Source organism: Oncorhynchus mykiss, chromosome 22 (assembly GCF_057628025.1).
Source record: "Oncorhynchus mykiss isolate SJ-2025 chromosome 22, ASM5762802v1, whole genome shotgun sequence".
NCBI lineage: Eukaryota > Metazoa > Chordata > Actinopteri > Salmoniformes > Salmonidae > Oncorhynchus > Oncorhynchus mykiss.
This window is the reverse complement of record NC_143043.1, coordinates 35368993-35386521: the sequence shown is the minus strand read 5'-3', so window position 1 is coordinate 35386521 and position 17529 is coordinate 35368993. Positions and strand designations below refer to the sequence as shown.

At 43.3% G+C, this 17529-nt stretch overlaps 1 pseudogene; it reads right to left on the bottom strand.

The window, feature by feature from the left end:
- Positions 1–15222: 15222 nt before the first annotated feature.
- LOC110502086 (acetylserotonin O-methyltransferase-like) lies at positions 15223–16138 on the bottom strand (annotated as a pseudogene).
- Positions 16139–17529: the final 1391 nt, after the last annotated feature.

Below are 17529 nucleotides of genomic sequence, written 5' to 3'. Positions count from 1 at the left end.
GCTTGGAGGGAGAGAATCTAGCAGGCGTTTGAACTCTGTCTGTCTCTCTGCTCCTCTCATTTGCAGTCGCTCCTGCAGCTCTGGGGACTTATTTCTGAGTATTTATACTACGTTTAATATACTACATTTAACAGTCGGTTCCTAAAATGTGAGGAAGATCTATTTAAAATGTATCTATGCATTTATAATGACAGTTATCATTTGTGGAGTACAGAAATTCTGAGATATTCCGAGGTTTGCAGTAATGCCACACACAGAGATAGCCAGACAGACAGACAATAGCAATGTCACACACAGAGACAGACAGACAATAGCAATGTCACACACAGAGACAGACAGACAATAGCAATGTCACACACAGAGACATACAGACAATAGCAATGTCACACACAGAGACAGACAGACAATAGCAATGTCACACACAGAGACAGACAGACAATAGCAATGTCACACACAGAGACAGCCAGACAATAGCAATGTCACACACAGAGACAGCCAGACAATAGCAATGTCACACACAGAGACAGCCACACAATAGCAATGTCACACACAGAGACAGCCACACAATAGCAATGTCACACACAGAGACAGCCAGACAATAGCAATGTCACACACAGAGATAGCCAGACAATAGCAATGTCACACACAGAGACAGCCAGACAATAGCAATGTCACACACAGAGATAGCCAGACAATAGCAATGTTTGCCAACCTCACTGCAGCTCATTATGTTTCCGTGTACAGTTAATGAGAGAGGAGCTGGCTAATTATCCAAATATAATGAGTACCAAGCATTCTCCCCTGACAGACATGACTGCAAATAGCTGACTTTAGCCAGACTTGATCTTAATCAACAGTGGCAGAACTGATCAATGTTTTGTGTATGTGTGTGCGTGCATGCATGCATCTTGTCTGATGCTGTGAGAGAGAAACCTAGGACCGTGGCATTTCCACTGTAACAAAAACAATCATGGGAAATATGCTAATGAGTTGAACTGTGGTTGGCTGTTAAAGGCCAGCTTCCCCTGGCAGCAGTCACCCACGGCAACCGCATCCGTTTAACCTTAAACATTAGAAACATCACTGGCTCACTGTCTTACCACTCAGTACGCGTCTCACTGACTCGTTACATTATAAACATCACTGTCTCACTGCCTCAACGCTCAGTACCTGTCTCTCTGTCTAAGTTTACAATAATTATTATGAACTTCACTGCTCATGAAGGTTACGGCTCGGTGAGAGAGGGAGGTGGAGAGAGAAAGTTAGGGATAAGTGATTATCAGGGTTGAGATGGTCCTCAGAGACAAACCACTACATACAAATGGACAGACACACAACATGCTTAGACCCAGATAAGCCCTTAGAAACACATACCGTAAAACATCAGAGATTCACTGTAGCATTATTACACCGCTTGACACTTCCAACCACACAGCACTAACCCTACCCACACCAGTCTGCTGCAGGCACCCCAGCTCCACCTCACTACCTAACCAGCTACTCAAAGAAGTAAGTGTGTGTGTGTGTGTGTGTGTGTGTGTGTGTGTGTGTGTGTGTGTGTGTGTGTGTGTGTGTGTGTGTGTGTGTGTGTGTGTGTGTGTGCGCGTATACACTGCTCAAGAAAATAAAGTGAACACTTAAACAACACAATGTAACTCCAAGTCAATCACACTTCTGTGAAATCAAACTGTCCACTTAGGAAGCAACACTGATTGACAATACATTTCACATGCTGTTGTGCAAATGGAATAGACAACAGGTGGACATTATAGGCAATTAGCAAGACACCCCCAATAAAGGAGTGGTTCTGCAGGTGGTGACTACAGACCACTTCTCAGTTCCTATGCTTCCTGGCTGATGTTTTGGTCACTTTTGAATGCTGGCGGTGCTTTCACTCTAGTGGTAGCATGAGACGGAGTCTACAACCCACACAACTGGCTCAGGTAGTGTAGCTCATCCACGATGGCACATCAATGCGAGCTGTGGAAAGAAGGTTTGCTGTGTCTGTCAGCATAGTGTCCAGAGCATGGAGGCGCTACCAGGAGACAGGCCAGTACATCAGGAGACGTGGAGGAGGCCGTAGGAGGGCAACAACCCAGCAGCAGGACCGCTACCTCCACCTTTGTGCAAGGAGGAGCACTGCCAGAGCCCTGCAAAATGACCTCCAGCAGGCCACAAATGTGCATGTGTCTGCTCAAACGGTCAGAAACAGACTCCATGAGGGTGGTATGAGGGCCCGACGTCCACAGGTGGGGGTTGTGCTTACAGCCCAACACCGTGCAGGACGTTCTGCAGTTGCCAGAGAACACCAAGATTGGCAAATTCGCCACTGGCGCCCTGTGCTCTTCACAGATGAAAGCAGGTTCACACTGAGCACGTGACAGAGTCTGGAGACGCCGTGGAGAACGTTCTGCTGCCTGCAACATCCAGCATGACCGGTTTGGCGGTGGGTCAGTCATGGTGTGGGGTGGCATTTCTTTGGGGAGCCGCACAGCCCTCCATGTGCTCGCCAGAGGTAGCCTGACTGCCATTAGGTACCGAGATGAGATCCTCAGACCCCTTGTGAGACCATATGCTGGTGCGGTTGGCCCTGGGTTCCTCCTAATGCAAGACAATGCTAGACTTCATGTTGCTGGAGTGTGTCAGCAGTTCCTGCAAGAGGAAGGCATTGATGCTATGGACTGGCCCGCCCGTTCCCCAGACCTGAATCCAATTGAGCACATCTGGGACATCATGTCTCGCTCCATCCACCAACGCCACGTTGCACCACAGACTGTCCAGGAGTTGGCGGATGCTTTAGTCCAGGTCTGGGAGGAGATCCCTCAGGAGACCATCCGCCACCTCATCAGGAGCATGCCCAGCTGTTGTAGGGAGGTCATACAGGCACGTGGAGGCCACACACACTACTGAGCCTCATTTTGACTTGTTTTAAGGACATTACATCAAAGTTGGATCAGCCTGTAGTGTGGTTTTCCACTTTAATTTTGAGTGTGACTCCAAATCCAGACCTCCATGGGTTGATAAATTTGATTTCCATTGATAATTTTTGTGTGATTTTGTTGTCAGCACATTCAACTATGTAAAGAAAAAAGTATTTAATAAGAATATTTCATTCATTCAGATCTAGGATGTGTTAGTTTAGTGTTCCCTTTATTTTTTTGAGCAGTGTGTATATATATATATATATATATATATATATATATATATATATCCTATTGGGCAGACAGGCTTTGTCCTCAGCTCAATACTGCTGTCACTGAGACTTCAGCATTAATTATGGAATGTTTATAGGGAACAAAAGCAGGCTTACAGCTGAGAATAGGTTTTCTTCAATTGTGAGAAGTGTGTGTCTGTGCAAGACAGATACAATGAAAAGAACTGAGCTGTGAGTCTCATCTGCTCTCTTGTCTCCTCCTTTGCTCCTCTCTCATCTTTTCATCTCCTCTCTTTTCTCCCCCTTTCCTCCTCTCTCCTCTTATCTCCTCCTTTCCTTCTCTTTCCTCCTTTCATCTCCTCTTTTCCCCCCTTTCCTTCTCTCTCCTCTTTTCATCTCCTCTCTTTTCTCCCCCTTTCCTCCTCTCTCCTCCTTTCATCTCCTCTCATATCTTCTCCTTTTCTCTTCTCTCCTCCTTTATCTCCTCTGTCCTCTGCTGAAATCAAATCTCAGCTATCTTTGCTCTCACCTGCAAGGAAGAGTATGTCATACTATCACCTAAATACTTTTAATCTAACAAGGCCTTGTTTGACCAGGGCCGACCATGCAGAGCTATGAGAGACTTGTTTCAGCTTTAATGAATACGCCTCCAGCAAAATGTGTTTTCCATGCTAAAATATACAGGAGTAAAACCTTGCTATAACCTCTAGAAAAAGTAAACTTTTGCCAAGAATAACCAAGACATACAGACGATTTAGTGGGTGTATGCCCAAAATCCCTTGGGGCTGTTGTCTTACAGCAGCGTCCTGCAAGGGCCCCTAGTAAAGAACAGGGACATCATCACTCTGTGTTAGTGTGGTGTGACCCAGCCTGAGGCCAGATTAGTTTGGTGAAGAGGAGGGAAAGACAAGAGGATGAACGTCCTTGAATGTCTGACCCTCCCTCTACTTTATTTACTCCCTCCCTTTACCTCTCCAGAGAACCAATAAGAAACAGAGAAGCTGTAGCACATTCCATTACAGTTCTAATGTGTAAATACTCTATAATACAAACATCAGAAGAACAAAGGTTTACAAAGATGACAGGTTTACAACACAGGCTACAGAGATGGGACATCTCTACAGAGATGGGACAAGTCTACATCAACAGTAGATAGACTACTCTACTTGCAACCCAGGGCAGCATCAACACATCTGGTCTGTTTTCTACACATGTACATTGTTATACCCTGCGGCTGTCAGCAGGGCAGTGTCACAATGAGACAGATATTTCGCAGGATGTATAAATGTGAAGCATCCGCTTGGCGTTTCCACTCACTACCAAATATGGTAGTTAGAGGAAGCCCAGTGGCCGGCAGTGGGAGAAGATTGATTTTGGCCAGGATTCTACAAATGCTCTCATTGCTGAAACGTTTTATCTCAATACAGTTTTCTGTTCCCAAAAATAGAATCTGTTACGAACAGAGTGGAATATGTTTTGTAGACTTTAGTAAAAAAATAAATACGTTATTTAGAAGGAGTGCAAAGGCAAATTGAGTTATTGCACACTTCACAGAGTAGGCGTTCCCTAATTGAAATATGCACATGTATGCTAGAATGCGACAATAGGATCTCACTAGCTTGTGTTTGGTTCTGCCCACCTCCTTGCTTGTTCTGCCCACTATGACTGACTTGTTCCACTTTCAAAGGAAAGGCTGTGGTCTATCTTGGTTAAGTTATAAATACCTTTGGCAGTGTACATTAGCTCTTTCCCGTCACTGGGCTGTCAGAGGCCCTGACCCGTCTTCACACAGCAACGCCTCGACAACCAACACACCACCTCCTACACACACGAACACAGGCATGCACACATACGCATACAAACACAGGCACTCACACAGAGTGAATGAATAATGAGTGAGTGATTGTGTTCTTTGGCTCTGGGCTAGGATGGACTAGACGGGATATGATGTCCGTGAATGTGTTTCTTCCTTCGTTGTGTCGTGACTTGACTTTAACATTAATCTGAAGACTGATTTTTGTATAATTAACTAAGTTTCATTGTTACCCGATTTAAGACAAGAGGCAGCGGTCTATGTACTTTTGTAAACAACAGCTGGTGCACGATATCTAAGGAATTCTCAAGTTATTGCTCGCCTGAGGTAGAGTATCTCATGATAAGCTGTAGACTACACTACCTACCTAGAGATTTCATCTATATTCTTTGTAAATGTTTTACATACCACCACAGTCGTAGGCTGGCACTAAGACAGCATTGAATGAGCTGTATTCCGCCATAAGCGAACAAGAAAACGCTCACCCAGAGGCGACACTCCTAGTAGCCGTGGACTTTAATGCAGGGAAACTTAAATCAGTTACCAAATTTATATCAGAATGTTAAATGTGCAACCAGAGGGAACAAAAACTCTAGACCACCTTTACTCCACACAGAGATGAGTACAAAGCTCTCCCTCACCCTCCATTTGGCAAATCTGACCATAATTCTATACTCCCGATTCCTGCTTACAAGAAAAAATGTAAGCAGGAAGCACCAGTAACTAGATAGATTTGAAAAAGTGGTCAGATGAAGCAGAAGCTAAGCTACAGGACTGTTTTGCTAGCAAAGATTGGAATATGTTCCAGGATTCCTCCAATGACATTGAGGAGTTCACCACATCTGTCATCTGTTAAATTTGCCGATGACCCAACAGTGGTAGGCCTGATCACCGACAACAACAAGACAGCCTATAGGGAGGAGGTCAGAGGCCTGGCCGTGTTGTGCCAGGACAACAACCTCTCCCTCAACGTGATCAAGACAAAGGAGATGACTGTGGACAACAGGAAAAAGAGGACAGAGCATGCCCCCTTTCTCATCATAAAATGGTACAAGCACACCATGAGTCGTGAAGCGGGCACAACAAAACCTATTCCCCCTCAGGAGACTGAAAAGATTTGGCATGGGTCCTCAGATCCTCAAAAGGTTCTACAGCCTCACCATTGAGAGCATCCTGACTGGTTGCATCACTGCCTGGTATGGCAACTGCGTGGACCGCAAGGCACTACAGTCTAGGTAGAGATAATGATTTATTTCAGCTTTTATTTCTTTCATCACATTCCCAGTGGGTCAGAAGTTTAATTACCTCAGTTACCTTTAAATTGTTTAACATGGGTCAAACGTTTCGGGTAGCATTCCACAAGCTTCCCACAATATGTTGGGTGAATTTTGGCCCATTCCTCCTGACAGAGCTGGTGTAACTGAGTCAGGTTTGTAGGCCTCCTTGCTCACACACGCTTTTTCAGTTCCGCCCACCAATTTTCTATGGGATTGAGGTCAGGGCTTTGTGATGGCCACTCCAATACCTTGACTTTGTTGTCCTTAAGCCATTTTGCCATAACTTTGGAAGTATGCTTGGGGTCATTGTCCACTTGGAAAACCCATTTGCGACCAAGCTTTAACTTCCTGACAGATGTCTTGAGATGTTGCTTCAATATATCCACATAATTTTCGTACCTCATGATGCCATCTATTTTGTGAGGTGCACCAGTCCCTCACGCAGGAAAGCACCCCCACAACATGATGCTGCCACCGCCGTACTTCACAGTTGGGATGGTGTTCTTCGACTTGCAAGCCTCCCCCTTTTCATCCAAACATAACGATGGTCATTATAGCCAAATAGTTCTATATTTGTTTCATCAGACCAGAGAACATTTCTCCAAACAGTGCGATCTTTGTCCCCATGTGCAGTTGCAAACCGTAGTCAGGCTTTTTTATTGGTGGTTTTGGAGCAGTGACTTCTTGCTGAGCGGCCTTTCAAGTTGTGTCGATATAGGACTCGTTTTACTGTGGATATAGATACTTTTATACCTGTTTCCTCCAGCATCTTCACAAGGTCTTTTGATGTTGTTCTGGGATTGATTTGCACTTTTCGCACCAAAGTACGTTCATCTCTAGGAGACAGAACGCTTCTCCTTCCTGAGCGGTACAACGGCTGCGATGGTCCCATAGTGCTTATACTTGTGTACTATTGTTTGTACAGATGAACGTGGTACCTTCAGGCATTTGTAAATTGCTCCCAAGGATGAACCAGACTTGTGGAGGTCTACAATTTTTTTTCTGAGGTCTTGGCTGATTCCTTTTTCCCCATGAATTCAAGCAAAGAGACACTGAGTTTGAAGGTAGGCCTGAAATACATCCACAGGTACACCTCCAATTGACACAAATGGTGTCAATTAGCCTATCAGAAGATTCTAAAGCCATGACATCATTTTCTGGAATTTTCCAAACTGTTTAAAGGCACAGTCAACTTAGTGTATGTACATTTCTGACCCACTGGAATTGTGATACTGTGAATTATAAATGAAATAATCTGTCTGTAAACAATTGTTGGAAAAATGACTTGTGTCATGCACACAGTAGATGTCCTAACCGACTTGCCAAAACTATTGTTTGTTAACAAGAAATTTGTGGAGTGGTTAAAAAATGAGTTTTAATGGCTCTAACCTAAGTGTATGTAAACTTCTGACTTCAACTGTATATACTACCTCAACTAACCGCACATTGACTCTGTACCGGCACCCCCTGTATATATTGTTATTTTTTGCTGCTGCTCTTGAATTACTTGTTACTTTTATTCTTCTCCATATTTTTTTAAACTGCACTGTTGGTTCGGGGCTCGTAAGTAAGCATTTCACTGTAAGGTGAATACACCTGTTGTATTCGGAGCATGTGACTAATAAAATTTGATTTGATTAGTGGAATGACAACAACATGGATACTTGTTAGAGATGGACAGAGACATAATATTGCCACATTCAGAAACTATTCGCACCTACAATAACCATATACTTGCACACAAACCGCCGCCCGCTTTGAGCAGCTGTATCGATGGTTCCCCAGTGGGGTGATGAGTGTAGCGTAATACGATGGTTTGAGCAGGATGGTCCTACTTAAATTAGCTTTCGAAGATACTTTACTTAGGACTGCTGATCATGCGTACCAGTGATTGTCCGGGATGTGAGTTTATTGTCTCCACCTCATGTTGAGGTTCAAAGTTCAAACCATTTTAAATGCACAGCTGCAGCAACGCCCTTTTCTGGTCTAATGTGTTCACTTCTTAACCCATCCTTTATACCATTTGCTCGAAAGGGGCGGTTCCGGCTCCTTGACCCCACTCCAGGGCGGTGATTACTCACTGCGCAAAGTTATGGAAAACAATTATCTCATATAACTTCTCAAATCATATCCCTCTCTTAAGAGAAATACTTTAATCATTTTTCATATTACATGTACAGCACATAGTATGGAAACTTCATATATGTAGTGGGTATACTTTCCAAGTTACAGTATTTCCTTTGTAACATTTTTAATGACATCACAAAATAACAAACAAAATTACATTAGTGTTCTATAGATCGCCTCTGACAATTCCCCACGTTCTACTTGAAAAATGTTGTTCCAGTATTTGCTTTTGAATGTGTTAGTTTCAGCAGAAAAAGGTCTGAGACAAAGAACATTCCTTTGGTGAATTTGGAGAGGGAAAGCCTGGATCTCCCCCCCTCACCTCTCTGCTAGCGGAGCCCGCTAGCCGGCTGAAGTTCCACAACATACGGTGATCGCTACATAAATAGTCATATTAAACATTCATGAAAATACAAGAGTCTCACATGTATCGAAAGCCTAGAATCTTGCTAATCCAACTGCGTTGTCAGATTTAAAAAAGGATTTACTGCGAAAGAATACGATGCGATTATCTGAGCATAGAACACCATAAAACATTTTTTTTTTACCACCACAGGTGTAACATAATCACAAACTGCATTAAAATAAATTGTTTACCTTTGACAATCTTTGTCTGTTTGCAATTCCAATGCTCATTGTTACACAATGAATGATCTTTTGTTTGATAAGATCCGTTTTTATAGCCTAACACGAAACATTTTGTGAACTACTTGTGTCGTGAATTCCATCTCATTCCATTTTCGACGACACATTCCAGGTAAATAACCCACACAGAACGTGACTTTTCCAGTCATGTTTGGTTTCACTGCAATCAACTGGTTTGTTTGTAACACAATCATACCTGATGGGCCATTTCGCAGGACGTATTGACTGAAAGAAACCGATTTGAAGACAACAAGTCATGACAGCATTGCGCACCAATGATTTGCTCACTGTTTCATTGATTGACTGTCTTTTAACCCAATGACCACTGATCGTCTTGAAATCTAGCTGGGTAGATAGCCAATGAGCTGAGCTAAACGGCAATACGCCATGTTTATGTGTTGCAAGACCAACCCATGTAGTAAGCTCCAGCGTAAAGTGTGTCATTCGCTATTGAAGTTTCATACCGGAAGGAGAAGCACATATCACGCACTGCATTGTTTGGTGAACGCGCAGATTCAGCTGTTTATATATCAATCATTATGGCGACTAAGTCAGGGAAAGCTAAATCTAAGTCTAGATATACAGATGTTCACACAATTTTAGAATAAATTGATTGGGAAGGTGAGACAGAGATTGTTGTAGGACGATTCATTTAGCGATTGTGGAGGAATATTTTTTGAACGAGAGAGGACATCGTTTTGGACTGGTAAGTTCTTATCATGCTAATGCCCTTGTTTGAAATTAATAATATAAAATATTATTTGTGATTTTTTTTTTACATTTTAGAAGCAATATATAAACATGTAATGTCATGAAATGTGAGATGCGTTTCTGCCGCCCCACCCCAACCCACATGAAATAGCCTATTTGAGGCTGTTGAGGAGAGGGCAGGACAACATCAATGGCCAAAGTGAAATGGAGACAGTAGATACAGCTGGTCTGTTGTAATATAATAAAGACGGTAGATCTAGCTGGTCTGTCATAATATAAGAGACAGTGGATCTAGCTGAAATGTCATAATATGAAAGAGACAGTAGATCTAGCAAGTAATAATAATATAATAATATATTCAACCTAATATATTCAACCTTCAACTCTCTATATATATCTGTTTATTATACCTGTTGATACAGGGCTCATATGTGAAACTATTCTAACTGAACATTTTCTTTCACAGTGACACTGACTCTGAATGGGAGTCTTATCCGGTGTCCTGTGTGAATTTAAGTATGCTCTCTCTAATTCTCTCTTTCTCTCTCTCGGAGGACCTGAGCCCTAGGACCATGCGTCAGGACTACCTGGCATGATGACTCCTTGCTGTCCCTAGTCCACCTGGCCTTGCCGCTGTTCCAGTTTCAACTGTTCTACCTGCGGCTATGGAACCCTAAACTGTTCATTTTTACTCTTGAGGTGCTTATCCTGTTGCACCCTCTACAACCACTGTGATCTCCACCCGGCACAGCCAGAAGAGGACTGGCCACCCCTCATAACCTGGTTCCTCTCTTCCTAGGTTTTTGCCTTTCTAGGGAGTTTTTCCTAGCCACCGTGCTTCTACACCTGCATTGCTTGCTGTTTGGGGTTTTAGGCTGGGGCTATATAAATTGATTTGATTTGATAGAGGACTGAGGGTCTTCCAAATATTGAAAGTGTGTAAATAGTTACCCATGTTATTTTGTAAATGTATATATATATATTTTTTAATCAATTTTTTTTTCTCAATTCTTTGGGGGGGGGGGGGGGGTGTTAGAATACCATGTTGGTATTTTGTATATAGTTATTTGTTTCAAAAATGTATACCACCAATTTGGCCACTTGGGTACATTTGGGCTACTTGTGTGGGACACCTGGGTGACTTCATGATAAATGTCACGTAGCACACTCATTTTGGAAGTGAAACTTTACACAAATACTGTTGCCCAATTATATTTTTCACTGAAATTGTCCCCATCATCCTATCTGAATGTTTGTTATATCTTGTTCATTTTAAAGATGATGATACAAAAATAAAAATAAAAATGTATGGTTTTCTTCATTGTTTTATCTAAACCAGATCTATTGTGTTATATTCTCCTACATTCAATTCACATGTACACAAACGTCAGAGTGTTTCCTTTCAAATGGTATCAAGAATATGCATATCCTTGGTTCTGTTCCTGAGCTACAGGCTGTTAGATTTGGGTATGTCTTCAGGCGGAAATTGCACAAAGTAGGGGGGGAGCTGTAACAGGTTATTAATTTACAACAGGACGTGAGTTGTTAATCCCCACTAGTTCTTTCCTTCCCCCTCTACAGTTAAGAGGGGGTCTGATTGAAATGATTAATTGCAAACCTGATCTGACCTTTTTGGATTCTCATGGTCAGTCATGACAGTTGTCATACCCAGACTGCTGCTTGCTGTTTGTTTCTAGCAGAAGGTTGAGCTGAAGGTTAAACAATATCTTCATTGTTATGCAGAATGTGTGTGTGTGTGTGTGTGTGTTATGTACTTGCAAGTGTGTGAGTGTGTTTGTGTTATGTAGCAAGCTTATGGCTACAGCAGAGCTCTCAAAGGCCAGAGATTGTGTGCGTGTGTGCATGCGTGCGTGTGTGTGTGTATGTGTGTGTGTGTGTGTGTATGTATGTATTTGTGGGCTTGTCTGACAGGATGCTTTTGTTGACACAGTCACCCAAGGCGAAGAAGGGGGGTGCGGAAGAGTAAGGAGAGTCAAATCGCATCTGATCTTTCTCATCAGAGAGAATGACTGAAGGAGAGAGAGGGGGATGGAGGAGGGTGTGTATAGTTGGTTTGCAGGCCCTGTAGACTTCTCAGTAGTTCTATGCTGTGTGTCCGTCCAGTCATGAAGGATTCTCGCCAGAATGTAGAGGTCAGCTTCTAGCAACTCATCTTTGAAAAAGTCCACTATACATACAATGCTGTCAGTCAATGGCAAAGATAACTTGGGATAGAACTTGTTACGGGCTCCTCCCATCGCTTTGTCTGAGGTCATTGATTGGCTTTCTCTCTTTGTGGAACTTATTGGAAGCTGATCGTCTGGTTGTCGCCGGTAACAAAGTGTTCTCTGGATTTCAAAGATCGTCAACTGCATTCTGGGTACGTCAACACATTTCTTGGCTAGGGCTCCACTACAACCTAAAGAGAGAGATAGATGCAGTGATGGGTAATATAGGATCAAAGTATTATAATCACATGAATAAACAGCCTTGGCACCGGAGAGGGTAAACCAGGTGATCGTGTTGTCACGGTAACCTATACACTGTTACTGACTAATGGACATTACGTTAGACCTGGGGGCAGGACTAATTGGTGGATCAATAATCCACAAATGACCAATGAGGTGCTGAGTCCCAGGAGAGCCCATCCAGCCCTGGTGTGTGTTTGTGATGTGTGATCTCTATGTGGGGTTTACACCCAAACAGTGTCTACAGAGACACATAGAGATCAGTAAGCAGCAGAAACCTGGCCTGTCTGGGAGACTGTTTAGCCCTGAGGTTGGGTCAGGTTTAGAAGAACATTGTTTAGTGGAATCTGTATTGTGAACACACCCACTCTCACATCACACACACACACACACACACACACACACACACACACACACACACACACACACACACACACACACACACACACACACACACACACACAAATAGTCCAATACAGCAGGACAGGGGAGAAAAGGAATCAAAGAAGCGAAAATAACAAAACAGAATGAAAGGGAAACACAACACACATAACTTTTTATCTCCCTAGACTCTTCCTCTCTTTCCACAATGTGTGTGTGTGTGTGTGTGTGTGTGTCAGATCCCAACTCCTCTCAGCCTCAGCTCGTACAGCTGCACAGCTACCCCCTGTGGTCTTTGGAGTTATTTTCCTACAATATCATGTTAAGATTGTCCCCTTTACATACACACACAGGGGCGTCATGCACTCCAAACATCAGAGGGGGTACAATGTACGTGAGGATGGCTGGGGGTTGGTCCGGAGAGGGGCTAGGTCCCTTGTTGGGAAGTTGGATAATTCTGCATTTCTCAAACACCTGAAACAGCTTTTGGAGCTTCTGGAATCTAAAGCCACAATCATTATCCTTAATGTGTTTATTTTTCTGGATATCTAAGCATTCCTCTTGAGCTGTCTGTATCCTCCTGACTGGTGGTTCTTTTTTTAAACATTTCTAGCGCAGGCGTTCCGCTAGCGGAACCCCTCGACAACATTCCGCTGAAAAGGCAGCGTGCCAACATATTTTTTAAATATGTAACTTTCACACATTAACAAGTCCAATACAGCAAATGAAAGAGAAACGTCTTGGTAATCTACCCATCGTGTCAGATTTCAAAAAGGTTTACAGCGAAAGAACAACATATGATTATGTTAGGTCAGCAGAACTTAATATTTGGTACAGAAATCTTTGTTTGCAATGATCAGAGATCGTTTCCTGTAGTTCTTGACCAGGTTTGCACACACTGCAGCAGGGTTTTTGGCCCACTCCTCCATACAGACCTTCTCCAGATCCTTCAGGTTTCGGGGCTGTCGCTGGGCAATATGGACTTTCAGCTCCCTCCAAAGATTTTAAATTGTGTTCAGGTCTGGAGACTGGCTAGGCCACTCAATCCTTAGTTGCCCTGGCTGTGTGTTTTGGGTCGTTGTCATGCTGGAAGACCCAGCCACGACCCATCTTCAATGCTCTTTCTGAGGGAAGGAGGTTGTTGGCCAAGATCTCGCGATACATGGCCCCATCCATCCTCCCCTCAATACGGTGCAGTCGTCCTGTACCCTTTGCAGAAAAGCATCCCCAAAGAATGATGTTTCCACCTCCAAGCTTCACAGTTAGGATGGTGTTCTTAGGGTTGTACTCATCTATCTTCTTCCTCCAAACACGGCGAGTGGAGTTTAGACCAAAAGGCTCTATTTTTGTCTCATCAGACCACATGACCTTCTCCCATTCCTCCTCTGGATCATCCAGATGGTCATTGGCAAACTTCAGATGGGCCTGGACATGGGCTGGCTTGAGCAGGGGACCTTGCGTGCGCTGCAGGATTTTAATCCATGACGGCGTAGTGTGTTACTAATGGTTTTCTTTGAGACTGTGGTCCCAGCTCTCTTCAGGTCATCGACCAGGTCCTGCCGTGTAGTTCTGGGCTGATCCCTCACCTTCCTCATGATCATTGATGCCCCACGAGGTGAAATCTTGCATGGAGCCCCAGACCGAGGGTGATTGACCGTCATCTTGAACTTCTTCCATTTTCTATATAATTGCACCAACAGTTGTTGACTTCTCACCAAGCTGCTTGCCTATTGTCCTGTAGCCCATCCCAGCCTTGTGCAGGTCTACAATTTTATCCCTGATGTCCTTACACAGCTCCCTGGTCTTGGCCATTGTGGAGAGGTAGGAGTCTGTTTGATTTAGTGTGTGGACAGGTGTCTTTTATACAGGTAACGAGTTCAAACAGGTGCAGTTAATACAGGTAATGAGTGGAGAACAGGAGGGATTCTTAAATAAAAACTAACAGGTCTGTCACAGCCGGAATTCTTACTGGTTGGTAGGTGATCAAATACTTATGTCATGCAATAAAATGCAAATTAATTACTTAAAAATCATACAATGTGATTTTCTGTATTTTTGTTTTAGATTCCGTCTCTCACAGTTGAACTGTACCTATGATAAAAATGACAGACCTCTACATGCTTGGTAAGTAGGAAAACCTGCAAAATCAGCAGTGTATCAAATACTTGTTCTCCCCACTGTATGTGCATGCATGTATGACACATTTTTAAAACACATGCTGAAGGCAGAGCTTCAATCAGCTGTCTCCCCCTATTTCCAGAGTCAATCATACCCCCGAAACAAACAAACAAACACACACACACAGGCATGCTTACACACACACAAACCTCTCCACACATACAGTACCAGATAGCTGTGAATGATTTCACAACTCTGATTCCTCCACATTCCTCCTTTATGTCCTCCTTCCCCGCCTGTCACACAGCCAATGACGACTGACAGACACCAGGCAGAGAGAGATCGGGTAAGGAAGACAAAGTGCTTGGTTCTGAAATAAATCCTTTAACTTGTAATCCTAGACTAGAAAATCACTGAACCATAACAAGTTCATTATTATCATTAGATTGACTGTGAAGCTCAAGGCCATTCTACAACTTCTCACTTTCCTAATCTTTTCTCACTTCACTGATACTTTTTCACCAGGCAGGAAAGCAGAGGGGGAGAGAGAGAGAGAGAGTGGAGGAGAAGGAGAAGATGGAGAGAGAGGGAAGGGGTAGAGATGAAGAGCTGAATGTGTGTGTGTGTGCGTCTCACCTGTACATGGCTTCAAACAAATCATCAACTTTGACACCAAATGCCTTCTCATACTGGTTACTGCCTTCCCTGGGGAGAAACAATCACACATACGGAGTTAGAATCTGAATAAACAATCACATCTCTTTTTTTAATAATACAGGACATGTCCAAACATGTTCTCCTTGGTGAACACAACTCGGGTGAGAGGACTCACCTCACAGCATCAATCAGGTAGTGCCAGCAGAGGTAGATAGTCTTGGAGCTGTAGTGGATGGACCGGGTCAGATACAGCTTCTCAGTACCGCTCAGGCTGGCCCTGATTACCTGCACTACCTCCTCTAGAGACAGGGGGCGCCGTGACGAGGCCAGCAGATCAAATAAACCCATCTCACACACTGTAAACAGGGTCTGGGGGAGAGGACAGGGTAAAACACACAACCATCAAACAGTGCCCGAGAATGGGACTTGAATCCTATGTGGGTGTATCTATGTGTGTTACCTTGGAGACCAGGAAGCCTTCCATATTGTCCAGAATCTTCTATGTGTAGGCAGCAGCTGTAGCAGCATTAGTAGTACCAGCCGCCAGCTCCATTGAAAAACTCTTCCCCGGTCCCTCAGCCGTAGCCTCACTAGACACCACTGGTTGACTAACATACGTTTGTGCCTGTCGCTGTATGAGACTGTCAGTGTTAATGCGTGGCCTCCTGTTGTCAAGAGATCCTGTATGAGTTGATCCCAAGTCAATCCTGGTACTGCTACTACTGCTAGTGGAACAGCCGAGAGCTCTCGTGAGTGTGTGGTAGTACAGCCGACTGAGGGAGTAATGTTAGCGACCACTGCTATCTCAGTCTCAGCGAGAGCAGCAGGGTTTAATCAAACAGCCCATAGGTCTTGTGCTTGTGTGTGTTAGATTGCAGACCTAGTCAAAGCAGAATGGTATAATCAGATTACAGTTTATAGCCGGGGGCTCATACCTCAATTACACACACTCTAATAACTACACACACACACATACTCACCTCATACTGTTTCAGAATAGCAATATACTGGGGCCTACTTGAACACTAACAATACACTTACCACCTTACTATAATTACACACAAAACCTCATCTCAGTCTGTAATGAAACACCAAATGAGTTAGAATAATTAAATGTATATTTAGAAGGAATGATGTAGTAGGCTACTAGGATGGGCTTTTTTTTTTACTGTTCAGAGTTCTCCCATTGTTCCCTGCACTGGGTTAAAAAAAATATTCACATTTATCTATAGGCCTATGCCAACAGTGTTCAACAATGCCTAATTAATCATAACCATTACAGATAACTCTTAATTCTTAAAATTGCCCCATATACACTGTGTACAAAACATTAGGAACACCTTCCTAATATTGCGTTCCACCCTCTTTTGCCCTCAGAACAGGCTCAATTCATCGGGGTATGGACTCTACAAGGTATCGAAAGCATTCCACAAGGATGCTGGCCCATGCTGACTCTAATGATTCCCACAGTTGTGCCAATTTGGCTGGATGTCTTTAGGGTGGTGGACCATTCTTGATACATATGGAAAACTGCAGTGTGAAAAACCCAGCAGAGTTGCAGTTCTTGACACACTCAAAACAGTGCACCTGGCACCAACTACTATACCCCATTCAAAGGCACTTAAATATTTTGTCTTGCCCATTCTCTCTCTGAATTGCACACATACACAATCCATGTCTCAAGACTTAAAAAGCAGGATTTAAACCTCCTCCCCTTCATCTACACTGATTGAAGGTGACATCAGTAAGGGATTAAGCTTTCACCTGGTCAGTCTGTCGTGGAAAGAGCAGGTGTTCCTAATGTTTTGTCGAGTCAGTCAATAAAAAGCAAGCACCATTTCAGATGAATTTATCTAACCCGTAATATCAACTGGTTATATTATATCATGGAACACAATGTTCAGAAAGGCAGTAACCTCAGCAGTGGAGCTTGCTTGTAGAGGCCTTTCGCTGTGCAATGGCATAGCCTTGTTTTGTTAATTAACAGACAAGACGCTGTTATTTCCCAAACCATTAGTCCAGACACCTATTTATAGTAAAATATGTAATATAACAGAATAAAATAGAACAGAATAGTGATGTGCATAGTCTGCAACAGTTATTTTCAAAGTATAATCATTTGAAAACGGGGCTCAATTTTGCAAGTTAAAACTTTTTTCTGGGTTACAAATCAAAATC